Source organism: Neopsephotus bourkii, unplaced genomic scaffold, assembly GCF_033783945.1.
Source record: "Neopsephotus bourkii isolate Nb327-2 ecotype Australia unplaced genomic scaffold, CSIRO-AGI_Nbou_v1 NB_1820, whole genome shotgun sequence".
Lineage (NCBI taxonomy): Eukaryota > Metazoa > Chordata > Aves > Psittaciformes > Psittacidae > Neopsephotus > Neopsephotus bourkii.
In genome coordinates this window covers 6,959,411-6,977,383 of record NW_026902293.1, presented here as the reverse complement: position 1 = coordinate 6,977,383, position 17,973 = coordinate 6,959,411, and the positions used below count along the sequence as shown (strand labels likewise).

General features: G+C 35.8%; 1 protein-coding gene across 6 annotated transcripts in view; it reads right to left on the bottom strand.

Moving 5' to 3' along the window:
* The window catches only part of CUNH8orf34 (chromosome unknown C8orf34 homolog), a 188,334-nt gene that overhangs the window by 88,693 nt on the left and 81,668 nt on the right, over positions 1 to 17,973 (bottom strand). The window lies entirely within an intron of this gene.

Sequence of the window (17,973 nt, the reverse complement as noted above, 5' to 3'; positions counted from 1 at the left end):
TTCCCCAACCTTTTTTTTTCTTTTTTTTTTCTTTTTAATTATCAAATTTAAAAGGTAGTCAAACACCTTACTGTCCTTCAGAGAACCGTCTCCGTGAGAAGAAAAACACACTAAGTCAGAAGCAAGATGCTTGAACAGCTGAAATTTTCTACTAAGAAACTAGTGTATCTTTCATTTAAAAAAAAATAATGTTTTTCAGTCAAGCACTATACCCAAACGCACCCGGCTGCAGCCCAAGCTGTTGTGTTAGCAAAGTTCTAGTTAACTTAGGGACTTATACATGAATGATGTCAGACTGGACAATCTCTAAACTCTGTGTGCGCAGCCACATTTAGCAAAGGATGTGCTGTATGCGAATGTTCATCGTAAGCTCTAGGTGCAACTAGACTGAGACAGAAATGTACCAGTAAATCTATGACAATCTCAAAAACTCTTAGATAATATAGCTGGTAGAAACAGACTGTGGATCTTTGTTATTGCTCTTCAAGCTTGTGCCTAGTTCAAAGGGACAACTGCCCTCCTTGTCACCTCTGCTAACTGTGAATCAAAGATGAGTACAAGATGGCATCTAACAACTGAAGCTCTGCCGTTTCTTCCAGTTCCATCTCACTACCAGCTTGCACCTACTCTTCTTTGTCCTGAGACAAGACCATCTGTTTTGTATCACTGTCACTATTTTGGCCAGACACTGGGACATCTGGAAGACTGCACTGTCTACACTTAGAGCAGCAGACACTGAGCTGGATACCATCAACATACCAATGGCGTCACCACTGACAGTACATGCTCTTCCTCACTTATTCATTAAGTTCATACCACTGACGTCTTTTGAGAGATGGTAGAACAGATTTTTAAAATACAATTTTATACCCCCAGCTGGGTTAAGCAGATAAACTAGCAGGTGTGTCAAAAACATCCCACACACCCAAAAAATTAGCCAGGCAATAAATTTCTAAACAACTCAGTTTTCCAGTAATGTTTTTACTGATGAGAAAGTAATGCTTTTTAAATAAACTTTTGGTTACTGAAAAAACTCTGTAGTTGGAGTGTTATATAGGTGCTGCTTATACTCTTAAGATTGTTTTGTGTAACCTATCAGTCCCGTGCACTATCAGGTTATGTTTGCTCATGCTTTTGGTTTGGGCAGGAGAAAATTAGAAGGTTTTTGTTTGCCACATTGCTTGTGCAAGCATATTGCAGTTCAAGACAGAGAGCTGGCTGAATTGGAAAATAATGTGTGGGACATGTAATACATGGAGTTGCTACACTTTCACTTAGTATTGCAGGAACAGTTTATTGTCTATATAATAAATCAAGCATTGAAGCATGCTAGTTCATGTAATGTTAGCTCACACCTACTATCTTATATATCATAAAGGTACATTTGCTTTTACTTAGCACTATTTTATCTTCTGGGTATGAATTAGTACCACATTTCTCCAGATCTCATTTCAGAACTATAAAACCATCTTATAAACAAATCAGAGAATGTTACCTGACAGTTCTGCTTTGCAAGACATACTAATGTTAATCATGACTCCACTGAACTCAACTGGAATTTGCCATTGACTCCATAGACAGAAAATTTATGTAAAATATGTCAAGTTTCTCTCTTTGGGGTTTTAGCTCCTTAACATGAGAGCTGTGAAACTCCCATGGATCTTTAGAGGTGCTTAACTTGAGCCAGTGACTCAATTCCCCATATGTAAGGATGAGGTTACTCCTCTTACCAATGGTAACAGTACGATTTAACTGGAGTCCACAGCAGTGGAAATGAATGCTCCTTGGTGGCCACTATACGCCATCCTCTGTGCAGTACAAGAACTGCAGATAAACCATTCAACACAATTCTATTGAGAGGGAGGCAGAAGTCCTAGACTGTAAAGCCAGTTTTACATCAGGTAGCAAATGTGCCTTAAGGAATCATAAAAAAACAAGGATGAAGGAAACTCGGAACCTTTGGAAGCACAACTGTCATAGCTGGAAGGAGGCAGCAAGAAAGAGTATATCTTATCACAAAAGATAAATTACTAATTTGGGATGTTTTCCTTCTCAGAAAGAACCATCTGTACTAAATTTCTAGAGTGCAAGCAGTTTGACAAACAACCTAAAAAATGAAATGAGGTCAAACTTGCAGTACAAACCATATCAACAGGAGGAACAAAGAAAATGAGAAAAATTAAGAACTCTAAACTGAAAGCATCTTCAGCAATACACAGCAGAGATCTATTTCAAGCAAAAAGAAAACAGGTAACATTGCACTATGAGGAAAGTTAGGTCAACACAAAAAGGCCAATTGTTCATGATTTTCAGTCTTCGGGCACACTAGCAAAGCTCACTGGCCCTAAAATGTTATTAGCTCAGGTGGTGGATGAATGAGGTCACACTCCAAGATGCTAACCAGCAACTGCTAAGGGTGCAATTATGTAAGACAGTAGCTTCTTCCCAGTGATAAGGTCCCAGTTCTTTCCATCCTCTTACCACTTTCTGAGATTCCCAATGATATCAGTGCTTGATTCTTATCTGACCCTGATGGGAGCTCATTCAGGAGAAAAAAATATGTTAATTGCTGGAATCTTCTTGACCTGGCTTAGTGAGCTGCATTGGCACATTATGGAGTCATACAAGCATTAAAATTGGCTTAAAGGAAACAACAGGAGCATACAGCCCCACTTGAAGGAACAGAGGAGGAAGCAGGACCAGTTTATTTAATGAAAGAAATCTGTCGTATTCAGTTAGACTCAGCTCATCTCCCATAGCCATACCTTAAAGAGGTGAAATCATTAGGTATTTAAGCAACACTAAGAACTCATCATATGAACATGTTTCTACAGGACTAAAGTGCCAGAAGAAAAAATAAAGATGTTGATCAAAATATCAGAAATAAAAGAAAGCAAGGCATAATATTTACATTGATGGAACGATACCCCATCTGCACCCCAACTGCTTCTAAGGACCATAAAACTTAGTGTAATTTTGCTTCTGTCAAGAAACAAGAATCAAAGTTTTTCAAAAACTGGTACTACATCAGAGTATTCAAGTATGTATTGAAGAAAGCATCCCTCATACAATATCTAAATATGATTCTTAGTAGTATGTGTTAGAGGATTAAAGATATGATTTTGGACTCTGTTTTTTAATTTATTGCATTTAGCAGTAATCTCTGCTTTTCAGGTTTTTTTAACTCAGATATAATCTAATATGATTGAACTTGTAAGTAAGCTTGAACTTGAGAACCAGGTTAAGACGTCTTGCTACCAGCACAATGTCTTTACTTCTTACATGTTTTCTTCACCTGTTTTAGAATTCCTGAAATATGGTAATGTACATGAATTAAATGAATTCTGATATTATGATGTGGTTGTATAAAGATTTTTTTAAAGTGAATGAAGATTTAATGGATGTTTCTTGTTGTACCAACAGATGAAAGAAAAGCTGAAGTTGCAGCTACTTTGAAAGTTATCACAAGTGAGAGAGGTCATTGATGTGCTCAAAGAAATTTTCAAAGTATGTAATTTATCAGTTTCACTACCATGGATACAAATATTATTCTGAAACTAATGTACAGATACATTTGCTTGTCCATAAAATGACATCATCTTAATTCAACTGCATTCCTCCAAATGCAACACCCCTTCAATTTCCTAAATACAAGAAACAGTTTGTAGCATCTCATAATGCTTCAGCAGATCCACAGAAATACCTTTTTTTTAGCTCAAAATTGACTTTTCAAATAATCTCTGTACACTCAAAGTTCCCTTTCACATAAGCACCCAAAAAAAAGTCCTGAACAAGAAACTCTCCCAGCTGTCACAAATTTACTCTTCCCTATCACTTGAGCAGCTTAGTTTGCAGATGTTTTTGTTAAGTACCCTGAGGAAATACCCATAGCAGCTAGCTTTCACACCAGTGAAAGTCTCCCATCTGTTTAATGTTCTGTTTCTGGCATCACCTACTTGTGAAAAAAATATGTATGTGAAGATTCAATATAATGTGAAATATTGCCAAATTATTTTTCACTTACAAGTTAGAAATTATGTTCAATATAAACAAACCAAACAAATTCTAAGGAACAGGCTATCAGAAACACAATTCCCAAGGCACTGGTGGTATAATTACGACATTTATAGACTTTGGAAGTTTCAACAGAAGAGCTTTGATTCCTTAAGCAAATACACTATTCAAGTACTTTCAACAATGCTTTTGAATACATCAATAGACAAACAATACTCAAAGATGAAAAAAATAACTACTGCTCAGCACCTTAACATTATTTTGTCTCTAGTAAGTAGACTTACATTTAGAGTAAATTTCACAAAACAAGTACTGTTTTTATGAGGTCCTTATGTCAGTATTCGTAAAAAAATGCAGTGACAAAGCCTAATTATTTGTGACTGGTATGACCCAGTTGCTATCCGTTTCCTGAAAAAGCAAAACAAAACAAAGAAAAACCTAGGAAAATTAGTTGCTCTCAGAAATACTCAAATATGTCAAAAGCCAATTACCCAAGTAAGTGTGAGGAACAATTTATAAAATCCTCTGCAAAGATACATTTCCCCATGCAGCCAAATAGAGAAATAGGTCTGCAAACTATTGTCAGACACCTTGCCAAGACTCCTCTATGCCAAACATTACTTAGAGTACTTTTGCAGCTCGGTGATAGTGATTGAATAAATAAATCTGTGACATTCTGAGGAATCGTTTCTTCACAGCCGTTACTTCACATTTGCCTATGGCTATATATACCCTGACTGAGAGTCAGAAATAGAAATGATATGACACAGTTCTTTTGTATGTGTAAAAATGACAACCACTCAGTAAGCTTCTGAGTATTGCAAATACAATACAGACCAATTCATATACCAAGAAAAAAAATCTGACTTTGATGTACTGGAGTAATCTTTTAGAGATGTGGTAGGTGAGCAAGAGATAAAAATTCCACAAGTAAGCCTCAATTAGGAATTACTGTACTCTAGGTGAGAAATGAAGACTCTTGTCCAAAGTTCAGTGTTTGAAGAAGTTCAGTTACATGTTCAGTTAGGTACTTTCTTAAAATGTAACAGGGAACAACCACAAAGAATGGCAAATTCTCTGTCAGGCACACACACAGAACATGCACCCACCTATAAACTCAGGATGAAAACAGCTGATTTGCCTTCAGGTGCTCAGAAATCTACAAGAAATAGGAGGAATTTTTCCACATAAAAACTAAAATGTGCACATGACAAGTATTGTCTGTCTTCTCAGTCTTGAAGCTTTATGTTCTCAGTTGATTTTAGTTTGGCAAAAGATCATGCATAAGAACGAAATTAGTTATCCTTCATTTGCATTTTACGTAAATAATAAATTGTGATTTGTAATATTTATATATTGATTATAAATAGTAATAAATATGTTTTTATATAATACAGATATTACTTTTTTCAGCCTACTGGCCAATAATTCTCTGAACAATCTTAAAGCTGAAACTTCATACCAAAAGCAACCTGAAGGAAGACTAAGAAAGGATTACATGCAACATTACTTTGGTACTTCAATGTCACCATTTATAGTTTCAAAAAAGGAAAATTTAATAGTCAATAACATTTAAAGTTTCTGCAATAATGCAGGAATGTTTGGGATTGAAAAGAAAGTATGCTCTTTACCCTTGTTGGAAAGGACAAATATGTGACTATCACTTTTTTATTACAAACTATGCCTTTAAGAACAATTTTGTATTCTTATTGTTTCATTTACAACATCTTTCAAGTCTTTATTCTCATCATATTGAAAAGAAAACAATCCCTTTATAACTTCTGGTTTTAATAAAATAAGGGGAGAAACCTTTTTGAAGCCACAATTGGATTTGTCTCTCTTTGCATCTGGCTAAAAATCAAAACTGAAAAATCCTATTATTTACATATTTATTTATATTTAATTATTGCCAGGACTGTAAATTTTCTCTGTAGAGAATTAAAAGCAATGTAATTACTATAATTCTTTTCATTTCCATTTTATTTCTTGATTATTTTATACTTCAAAGATACACCATTTCTTTACTCGGGCTACATCAATGTTACCCAGGAAACAGTAAGCCAATACATGTAGCCTTTTTGTGTTCAAAACTCCTCCTTCTGTCACAAAGGCACATTATAATCTCATCTGCTCAGTCCAAGAAAGTATAAACTTTATGCATTTAACATCACATCCATCCATACATATCCTATTAAATTTTAATTTCTTTTTCAGCTGCTCAATATTTCAACATTTTGCTAAACATTTTCATTCTTATTTTTATATATTCTTTCAAAGGTGACTCACCATCTCTCTTCCCATGATCATACTCTCGGGGGGCCCCCCCCCCATGAAAACCTTGGCTTTATATGCATCAGTGGCCTAACTCATATTTCACTGTACTGAAGCCAGGACTTAACTCTTTTAAGTGTGCTTCCTGTGCAGCTTACTGTTCCAAGACAGTGATGATTTAAGGAGCAGTTTCACAATCATTTTAAGCTAAACTAAGTTTGTGCTGCCACTGAAAGAGTCAGAACTGCCTGTCTCCCATGTCAGCTGACTAATAGTTTCTGTCCTGACACCAGTGGTGCTTGTGTGGCCCACCAAGAGCTGGGTGAAGGAGCATATTTGTCTGAAGGTTCTCTCTTTTGCTGTTGTTTTGTTGATTTTTAGCCCAGCTCAGACCCACTTTTTCATATTTTCTTTGAGGCTTCTTGCTCAGACATGGACTGTTTTAAATAGGCAATCATAAGAGACAATTTTGAAGTACAGCTCAGTATTTTCTCAAATCAGTGTCTGGTGATAAGGAATCATAGAATGGTTTGGGTTGCAAAGGACCTTAAAAATCACATAATTCCACACCCCTGCCATGGCAGGAACACCTTTCAGGTTGCTCAAAACAAACTGGCCTTGAACACCTCCAGGGATGGGTCATCCATAACTGATTTGGGCAACCCATTCCGGTGTCTCGCCACCCTCACAGTAAAGAAATATTTCCTTATATCTAATCTAAAACTACACTCTTTCAATTTAAAGCCATTCTCCCTTGTCCTTGTAAGAAGTCCCTCTCCAGCTTTCTTGTAGGCCCTCTTTAGGTACTGGAAGGTTGCTAGAACTCCCCAGAGCCTTCTCTTCTGCAGTCTGAACATCCTCAACTCTCTCAGCTTGTCTTCATATAAAAAAAAAAAAAAATTAAATCACGGTCGTGGCTGATTATTGAAGTTAAAATAGAGGAAAACACAAGGAAGCATCTTCACAGAAAATAATACAACATCACCATGAAGTATATTTTTTATTTTCCTTGGAAGATGATGCTGAAATCCTGTAGGTTGCAGTTTGAGGAAATATTCAGGAGTTATTAGAAATCAGTTTTAGGAGTTATTTTAAACACCTCTTGGTTTGGGTTTTGTTTATGCAAAAAAAAATATTGCATGAATTATCTTGAGGTCATTGCAGTAATAGGTAAGTACAGAGACAACATATAGAAATTGACAAAACTTTAACAACTCCAAAGAAGATGGTTGAAAGACAAATTTGCTCCAAAAGTAGATATTAAACTTAAACCAACACTCTGACTACAGGGAAAACAAACACAGAAAGTGTAATAAGGAAAAGATTTGGAATACAGACTTACAGACAATGGATTCCAATGTCAAACCATACTTCCTGTAACACTGTAGACTTCAAATAATTCAATATCAAAGGTAACTCAGGTCCTTATATTTAAAACTAGCATCCTTCCTCTTCCTTGCCCCATCTTTGTCCATGGAAACACTTTTTTTCTCTTTAGATTTGGTATTTGGGTGTATATTTACTGTCTACTGATTGGAGTTGATGATCCTAAAGGTCTTTTCCTACCTAGTTGATTCTATGATTCTACTTGCACCTCTCTCACCCCTCCTTAGTCCTTATTAATTAAGCAAATGATCTAGCAGCTATTTATGACAACGAACAGACATCCTTCAGCTGAAATGCTCCTTTAGGTTCCTTGTATTTATTCATCTATTTTCTAGTGTTCTTATTGTTTGATGTTACAAACTGATGATTACTCCTCATTTCCCTTCTCATTAATTCTTCTGATTTTTAATTTCTCGTACCTAAATTCTTTTCAGTCTCAACAGACCCCCACTGTACCATCCTTTGCAGTATAGCCTTTGCTACATTTTGCCTGTTTCTCATCTTTGCTACATCAGTAGTCAGAATGTCCTACATATAATAATGCTTTCTGCAAGTATATTCACATACAAAGAACCGTGTCTTCATGAATGCTGTGTCACTAAAGAAAATGCAAGAACAGAAGCTGGTACTGCTAGTTTTGATATCAGCAGGTGCACTGCAGACACTACAGCAATGTGTCTAAGCTAGCACTGAACTTGCAAACTGAAGGTATTGTGTGCCACAGTAATCCTGTGAATCATAGCAATGTCTAATGAGCTCCTTGGTCTGCTCAAAATTGCTAGATAACACTACAAAAGCTGGCACTGTCAGTGGTGTCAGACTTGGACTGTTTGAAATGATCGTTTGCAGGGAAGTCACAGCATTTACTGCTGTATTTGTAATTTTACCCGATGAAAGTTCTCTCATGTAATTCATTAAGACAGCAATCAAAGAAGACAAAGGGGATACTGGAAATTGTTGGTGGACCGAAGAGCTATTTAGAGATGCTTTTATTTATTTTTTCATTTTCACTCTCTCTCCTCTCATTTTTATCAAGGCTTACCAAATCTAATTTTGAGTTCTGCAAGAATCGCAAGAGTTACTTTACTGGAAAAGCTTTTTAATTTGCTATAAAGGATTTTTTACTTCATTCTATTCTTTCTTCTCCACATTTATCCTTTATCCCTCTATTTTGCTTTCAGCAATTACAACCTTTAGAAGAAAAACAATTCCATTTCAATATAATTTTACAAAACAGAACACTCTCAGAATCTCTTCACATTCAAAACACTATTAGAAAGAACAGCTGGCCAAGCAACAGCCTTTTAATATATGTTTAATCAACTGTTTTCAAGTAAGAACAGGTAACAAAGTTTGGATTTTGCCACATTATTTACTGTTTGCCATATTACTTACTGCTTGCAGCATTTTAAAGAACACTTCTCTTGTGATTTTTACATTTAGTGTTGCACTTGATATGTTCAGTGGTAAAAGCACACATCTTGCAATAAAATTAAAATGCTGCCTGGTCATGAAAAGAAACACAAGCCAAAAAAAAAAAAAAAATCTGTAAGGAGCACACGTCATTAATCTTGATTTCTAAGGAATTGTGTTACATCCCAATAAATCCTTCACAATAATTTCACTTGTTTCCCTCCATATTTTTTACAGTATCCTCTCCCTAGTAACTCTGCGCATCTTCCTTCTTTTCCTTTCCTTCATTAACTCAAACAGCTTGTCCTGAATTGCTTGAGCAAGTCAGCAGATGCTTTGTTTGATGCAGAGCCATAATACTGATCCATGTGCAATAATACGCCTTTAGTTTGTACTGAAGCTTCAGGGTGGTACTAATGAGATTGTCTCCTATCCAGGCACTATGTTTTAGGAAATAGGAAGAAATTTTATGTATTACATGCCTGTCAAATTCTGCTGAAATTTGTCAGTAAAATCTAGGAGTAGAACCCAGACAGATGGGCACACCTTAGAAATCATCTAAGTGTACAGAAAACCAGCTTCATGGGAAAGCAGGGGCTGAAAACTTCGGGTGCAAAATGGCATAGAGACGAGGTTTCTACTGGGTTACATGACACTAAGCTCATGGCTTTGCAACTATGTTACTATGAACATTTACACCAGTTAAATACACCCTGGATAAAACAGGTATCAGTAGTTGCAGTTTTATAAGCTTTGTCCTTGAAATATTAAATGTATGATGTCTTTGGCAGTCTCACCCTGTGTGATGTTACTATCAACTGAAATGATCTTCCCCTCCTCTGACACACATTGCTGCTCTTCTAGGTGGAAACAGGCTTTCCTAATGCACTGGGCTGAAAATAGCAGCGATTCACAATCTGATTTAAGAGCAGATCAGATGCCTCTGCCCTAAGGGCTTCCATATCTATTAAAGGTGCAGGGTGAGGCAGATGGCCAAGGGTGGCAACCCCTTCAGCCAAGAATCTCCTGCTGCAAATCTGTCAGAAGTCAAACAAGAATCAATTTATACTCACTAATGATTTTGTATGCCCTTTTTCATTCCTTCTCTAAACTGATATGTATAAAAGTCTTCAACTTATGTCTGTCTTCAGGCATTTCCCTCTCACATTTTCCAAACTCCTTCCCTTCTGCTGTATCCACTCCGAGATGAGGGTGCCAAGAATAGAAAGCCTTTACACCAAACTGGGATAGCTCACTGGGTGCACACACAGGGACAACTGAAAGAGGCTTGAAAGAAGTCGAGCAAAATATGCAGCACTGACAAGGTTACACGTTGACTTAATAGCATGGGTCAAAGGTACCTGGCTCCTCTTATGGTCACAGCTGTTACAGACAACCGTTCATGGTTATTTAGTAGTCTGAAAATTGTAGCAGTAGTTCAAATCATGCTCTCTCATATGTTCTCTGGCATTTCTCAACCACAAAATGAATCTACTGTCATGCTTCTCATTTTCAGACAATTCTTCATTTGTTTTCAGTCTTGACCAACCTGGACATTTTTGTGCAACTTTACAAATATCATTTCACTTTATCAGTACCTCCCAGTGGAGAATAATAGAAAATGAAACAATAACATTCTAATAGAGGTACTCCACTGCTACTGGATTGCTAAAATAATAAATATTCAAAAGCATCATGTATTTATTCATTGCTATTATATTGCCACATGGGCAGCCTCTGATCCACGACAACACTATATTTTTCAATTTAAGACTACTTTATTTCCTTAGTATCCCTTTGAGAGGCTTTGACTAAGGTCTTTTAGTTTTATTTTGCCAACACCTTCACAGAATCACAATTACACACATACAAGAAAAGAAAAAGCTGCACTGAAGGCTAGACTCTAGAACAGCCCCCTTTTCATAGCTTTCTAGGGAGAAAAATAAACTTGACACTGCTATCAACATCCACCTTCAAAAAAGGCAGATACCACCCCCTGCATAAATGAGTGTTTTATGAAATACTGAGAAAGCAATGATTAAGTATTTAGTGCCTGAGCCTAATATCAACCTCAAAAGCAATGTTATAGTTCACATCCTAACCCTCTATTTCTTAGCAGAAGTTGTAAAATATTTATATGAAACTCCTTTGACGTCTTCTTTCTTCAAACTGGACCTAATAACTAGCTAACTAATAATTAATCAAACTGCATAAGTAAACTCACAGAAAAAATTAAATGCCATTTCTTACAGTGAGTCATACCCCTTGAAACAAATTTTCTAATAAATCCAGATTTTTCTTAGTCTGCTGCAAACTAAACATTTACTTTTAAAAAAAGGTTATTTTCTATTTTTATTACACAAGATATTGCTTAAGAAGTAAGTGCTGGGCTCGGCAGTATTTCAAGTAAAAATACTTGTAGAAAGATATTTGGTGGGAGTTAATGACACTGCGGCATTGCATACCAGCTGTAATTTTACATGTTACAAAACTGATGCTAGCAACATACAGGGAAATACTTAAATATTTATAATTCTTGACAATTCTTGAAATGGCTGGGTGCAACAGAAGTGCTCTAGTATATAGAATCACAGAATAGAATCATAGAATTATAGATAGTTAGGGTTGGAAAGGACCTTAAAATCATCTAGTTCCACCCCCCCTGCCATGGGCAGGAACACCTCACACTAAATCATATCACCCAAGGCCTCGTCCAACCTGGACTTGAACACTGCCAGGGATGGAGCATTCACAGCTTCCCTGGGCAGCCCATTCCAGTGCCTCACCACCCACGCAGTAAAGAGCTTCTTCCTTACATCTAATCTAAACTTCCCCTGTTTAAGTTTGAACCTGTATATATTATATGCTGATAAAATGTGTGGCTCAGGACAGGTTAACAAGCAAACAAAACAGAACTTAACTGACTATTGCAAATGAGACACTGAACACGCTTACAAGCTCTTGAATATTGCTAACATGGTCATAACGAATCTTCATATACAGGTGACCTTGAAATACTGCACAAATGTGATATTACACCACTCAAAGTCAAATTAACAAACTCTCAGAAATTTCATGCTGTGGCAATGATAATAGTAAAGAAATGTGGTTTTGCCTTTTATTCACAATTGTGTCAGCAGAACTCTTGCTTGTATTAAATGGTTTTTCAAATGCAGCTTATCCTTCCATGCAGCCTGATTACACCAAGAAAACATTACCTATTTCACAGCTAAGAACCATCTATCTGTTATTAGGCAGACTGCCTTTAGGGAATGATTCAATGACTAGGGGGTACATGCACTATTCATCTTGTATCTGAATTTCAGCTCATTTTGTTAACTGACCATGCATAGGACAATAGCTCAAAGCCTACCTTGTTAAAATATGCAAAACCACAGACAGAAGTATTTACTGTTATTTAAGAAATGCCTTTAGAGGTGGAAAGAGTACAAGCTTTTCAGAACTGAGCACCTGTTCTGGACCATTGAAAACAGAAAAGTATTTTATGATAAACAACAGTATTCCAGATGTTCAGACCTCCCTTTAGAAAAAACAGTTCTGAGCTGAAAATGAAAAGATAGCGTTGGTGTTACCTGTTCTGTATTTCAAACATATTTCATGCTAGTATCTTTTCTAGTTGAATGTTACCAATCGTATTTCAGTGATGACTGATATTCAGATGTCCAGGCTAATCTTTTCACTATATTCAAAGGTATTGTATCATTAAGTTTAAACATATTCAAAATTTAAAAAATACCAGGTTTTCTATACTTCCAGCCAATCCAGAATAGGTTTACTCCTGCTTTCCTACCTACCAGCAATCATTCTGGAAGGCCTATCTTAGTAATGCCTGTTGCTATCACACAAGCCTGAGAAAGCCTCATTTGGCACCAGTCAGCATCTGCCTTTAAGAGCACAGAGCCTTGGAGTTTCCAAGGACCCGGAAGGCTACAGTTCAAAGAAGCTTTCTCTCTAACCAAAGATCAGGTTTACCTGCTGCACACTCAAGCCAAGATACCATTATAACCCTGTCTCCTAATTGCAGAGTTTGGACACACACCATGCTTGTAAATTCTGAGATTGGTGGCGCATGTCTGCAAAATCCATACAGGGGCTGCCCCTTAGCCACAGGGGTCTGGGAGGTCCCAGAGGCTCCCCCATGAAATTACCATTCTTGTCAATTTCACAGCTCCCATTAACAGGGAAACTGACAAGAATGTCAATTTCACCCCCTGCAGCAGCAGGGGAATTGGGCAACTTCAGCCAAAGAGCAAATGTAAAGATTCCTGCTTCAATCCTATTTGGAATCAAACACTAAAAGAAAATAATAAAAATTTCTGCTATTCAGCCCGCTTTAATATTCACAGTTTTTCTTTCAGTCAGGTCTAAACAGCCATGTGAATTGTAAATCTTTCGACTGCAAAACTAAAACTGCATTGAAAAAATAATCTCTCATTTTCAGTGACATACATGGAAACACGGAAGATGTAACTACTTGTCACAGGAAATGGCCTAGCCTTTTACTGGCAACAAACTAGGAGAATACTGCAAAATCCACTGTTAAACTCTAGTTCTTGATGTGATCCTCCTTTTCATAGCAATGTCTCAGGAATAATACCCTGGTGTCTGTAATAAAGAACAGCTAAATCCTGTAGTCACAGAAAAGATGATATATCCAAACATATATATATATAAATATACTGTATATATAGATATATGCATGTGCATTACAGACTATTCTGCTGGAGATTACTTGAATGAATTCATATAAATATATGGAACTTCAGGTGGAAAAAGTGATTCTTTTCCCACCAATAGGGACCATGTTTCTGCAGATTACTGAACCTGATTCTGCAGATTTACTTCAGTCATCTACCCAAAAGTTATTTAAGACAGAAACATTTATGAGAAGTAGAACTTCAACTGCTGAGCAATCTCCAAAGTAAGACTTCTCTTCAGTTTCTTATAATATTAATATTTGCAATTTCAGCATATTTTTCCTTATTACTTGTACCTCTTTTGAAAAATCTTTTCATTTTTTTTTTATTTTAAATGAGTTAAATTGTTTCATTAGTTGTTAAGGGTTAGGAACAGAAAAGTATGTTTGCCTATGTTAAGAAAAGGAGTTCTTTGCAGACACTGAAACAGGAATCCAAACTTCTGTGGCAAGTCATGAGAACTTAATTTTTATCAGACATCTTAATGGCACTTTTATGGAAAACCTTGTCAATGTGACCTCCTTACAGTGTCTCAAAACTTCAGATTCATCCACAGCTAGTAAAAGCTCTTTAGGTTAGCAACTTACTCTGTCTACAATATGGGAATATGGACAGGTGTATCCTGTCTGGTGAATATTCCACCTCTACATAATAGATTCTTCCCAAAGCCACCAGTGTTGGACAATTAAGCAATTATGTTCTGTTGGATTGTTGCCAACATTGTTCTACCAAGGACCAAAACTGAGACCATGCCTGCCAGTCAGCAAAGAAAAAAGAAAAGGTGGAATGTAGTGAAAAGGGAGAGAAAAGTGAGGGGTAGGCTTGGTGGGGGGAAAGACAGAGAACAGGAAAAAAATGCAATCATATATTAAAAAAATATTCTTTAACACATATGTACAAGGAGTTCAAATGACATGTGCAACAGAACCCTAAGCCTAATATTGCTGAATTTCTGATTAAATGTCCTGCTGGTTTACATATAAACATAACTTCCTTTTTTTTTTGTTATATATTTGATAACCCACTACTAATGATAGAGCCCACAAAAGTATTGTTCCTTGAGGTACTTCATTTGTCAGAAATGAAATTGGATATAAATGCACTTTATTTTTTCCTGTTAAGGTATACTTACGTCTTTCTTTTCTCTTGCTTAATTTCCCTGCTCATTCCAACTCAATTCAGTCAATATATGGCATGCCCTAACAAAACAATTCACTATCCTCCATTTTGCACTTTTTATCTCTAAGGAATTAATAGTTGAATTGCATTATAGATTCAGGGAAATGCTTTGTTTTCTAAAGTACAGTTTAAGCCAAGGTACTGCATTTTCTGCGCAAGCTTGCATCTATTTATAGTGACCATCATAGCCTGTAACGTATGATCTCTTTGAAGGGAAGATGGGCAATGCTTATGCTTTGGAAACTGATATTATTTAAAAACATCTTTTGAGTAATGTTAGGTTGTTTTTTCCCCTAATCTTCTGTGGGGAAGTGGTCATTCACATACATACACACAAAATAATCTTATCAATCAGCAGTGTGTTTTACACTATAGATTGTTGAGCCTTTCATATTCATAGGTCAAAAGTTTCTATTATATCTCAATACCACATTTCCTTTTACAATATAATTTGCAAAACAAAATACTTTTTCCCTTAAAAGATAAAGGGAAGCATGAGTTCTTGTTTTCATTCAAACCATAAGTTCTCTGAACATTACCTTCTTTCAACAGACTTCAACTCAGTCAGTTATATAAAATAGGCTTTTGTATGAACAAATCAAACAACAAAAAAAATCAGAAGTTAAACCAGTCACACCTTAAACAACTCATCAGAAGAACAGTGGCAGGATTAGAACCATTTTAAATACAATTTTTACACATGACTCTAACAAAGGACCGGGTGTGCTACAAACTAAAAGTATGAAGCCTGAAAAGAAAAAGCAATACATATACAATGAAAAGTGCCAAAAAGAAGGAAGACTTTTAAACTCATTTGACCTGCAACATCTTAGAACAAAACAAATCACATAAGCACTCTAGTACTGAAGAGGGTTTTGACAGCAGTTATATCACTGACTTATTAGTTTTTACAGTGATAAACATACAGTTTATAAGTTAATTGCGAAAATTACATTTATGTCACTCCTTTTAATAAAAATTTAAAACAAAAAAAAATCAAACTACCCTTACTACTCCAATGCAGTGTCTTTTCAATGCACCAGCTGAGCAGAAATTCTGTTAACAACAAAAACCATTTTATTTTCATGAGAAAGTAGCAAAAAGATTAATTTCAAAACAGCTGAAGTTTGAGATACTGAACCAATCTTTTATTTTTATACATTTACATTTTCTCTCAAAGAGTTTATTTCACTGGTCTCTACACAAGTTATTTTTCACCCTTATTATGTGATAAACATTTTCTACAAATAATATCAATTGTATATGTGGGAAAAGGATACCATAATCACTGTAGCAGATTTTTTGCATAATCATTGTACCTGAAATTTTGTAGTAGAAGAATGAATCAAAGATGACCATTTTGATGACCACTTTGTGTTTCACATCTCCTTTGTCCTACGCAAATTAGTTGATTTATTCTCACCCAAATAATTGTGGTTTTGTACTACACATTAACGTATACTCGATTAAGCGCATGTGGCGTCATATACTATGACAAGATTTTGGACTGCAAATAATTTTCCAGCACTATCTGTCACAATTTGCAAGTTTAGCATTAACTACATGCTAAGTTAATTATGAATGTTATAAAATTAAGTTCAAATGCATCACAACAACAGTTCATTCTTGCAAAAATTGAAACTTATCATCCCTAGCTGAATATTAGCACTTCTCTTCCCTCATATTTATTCCCTCCCCTATACTTAAGTAATTGTTTTGCCAGCAGACTTATTTACAAGATTTGGGATAAATTATGAATATATATGGGTAGCAGCATCAGTCTTTATGGGGAAGAATTGTTGATATGATTCTGCCATATTTTGACAAGTGCTGCTCTCTGAGTTCACTTGCTTCTACATTAATCAAGATGACATAAGCCAGATATTTGCAATTTGTATGATTATGTGAGTCATGCAAAATGCTTACAGGATCACTGACCTAGACTTGGAAAATTTGGCAAAAAGAAACACATTTTGTTATAATGGACAAATCAGAGCAGTTTCAAATATAGTCCCTGTAATACAGGTTATAATCGAGGTTTGTAAAGACTAATATATTGCTGCACACTACAGCATGTCTTGATTCTATATACAGAAGGATAGGTTATTAGCTTCCTCATGTGTTATTTTTCAATTTCAAGAAGAAAAAACCCAAACCCGTTTCCCAGTTCTGTATATTCATTTTAAAGGCTGCACATGTATCACAGGTTTAAAAATCATGTGCTTTGCAAAAAGTAAGAAAAAAGACCATCAGAGCTTACAACAGTGAGATACAGAACATCAGTTGAAAACTGATTATCGGATTTTGCAGTTACATGCAGTCTTCAGTGTAAATTTGCATATAACTCTTGCTAGAATAAAGCACCTATTTTTACAACCTTTGCAAATAAAAGGCTTATAGTACACTGATTTGTTTTCCCGTTTTCTTGTACATATGGTACCTTTTTCTTGCAATGTTAAACGCTGTGTTTGCCTTTCAAATAGATTACATCTAATCTACATTTAGATTAATCATCCCATAAAGAAAAGCTCCAGCGCCCCCCGGTGGGCACAGCTTCTTTCTGACAATACAGGCGTCACTATCCACGGCTTTTTTCATCTAGCCATAAAAACCAATTCAGTTCATCAATAATCATATTTAATTCCCCATATAGACATTTGTATTTTCTAATCATGCAACAGACTGTGGAGCTAGACCATTAAAGTGGTGAAGCATGCACATTTGTGTTCATTTTGACTATAAAATACATGGGACAGGTTCATAAAGAATAATCTGTAACTAACTTAGCTCTAGCTGCATGCTTAAAAGACAATCTCTTCATAAATTAATTATAACCAGTGAATCACATTTATTATGTTGGCTGGTTATTCTAAAATAAGCTAAAAACTACTGCAAACTCAAAATGAAATAGAATGACAGGCTGTAACCCATAGGATCCAATTTTAGTAATGCTGTTTGCAGGGTCAAAACCTAAGTTTGCTCACACCACTAT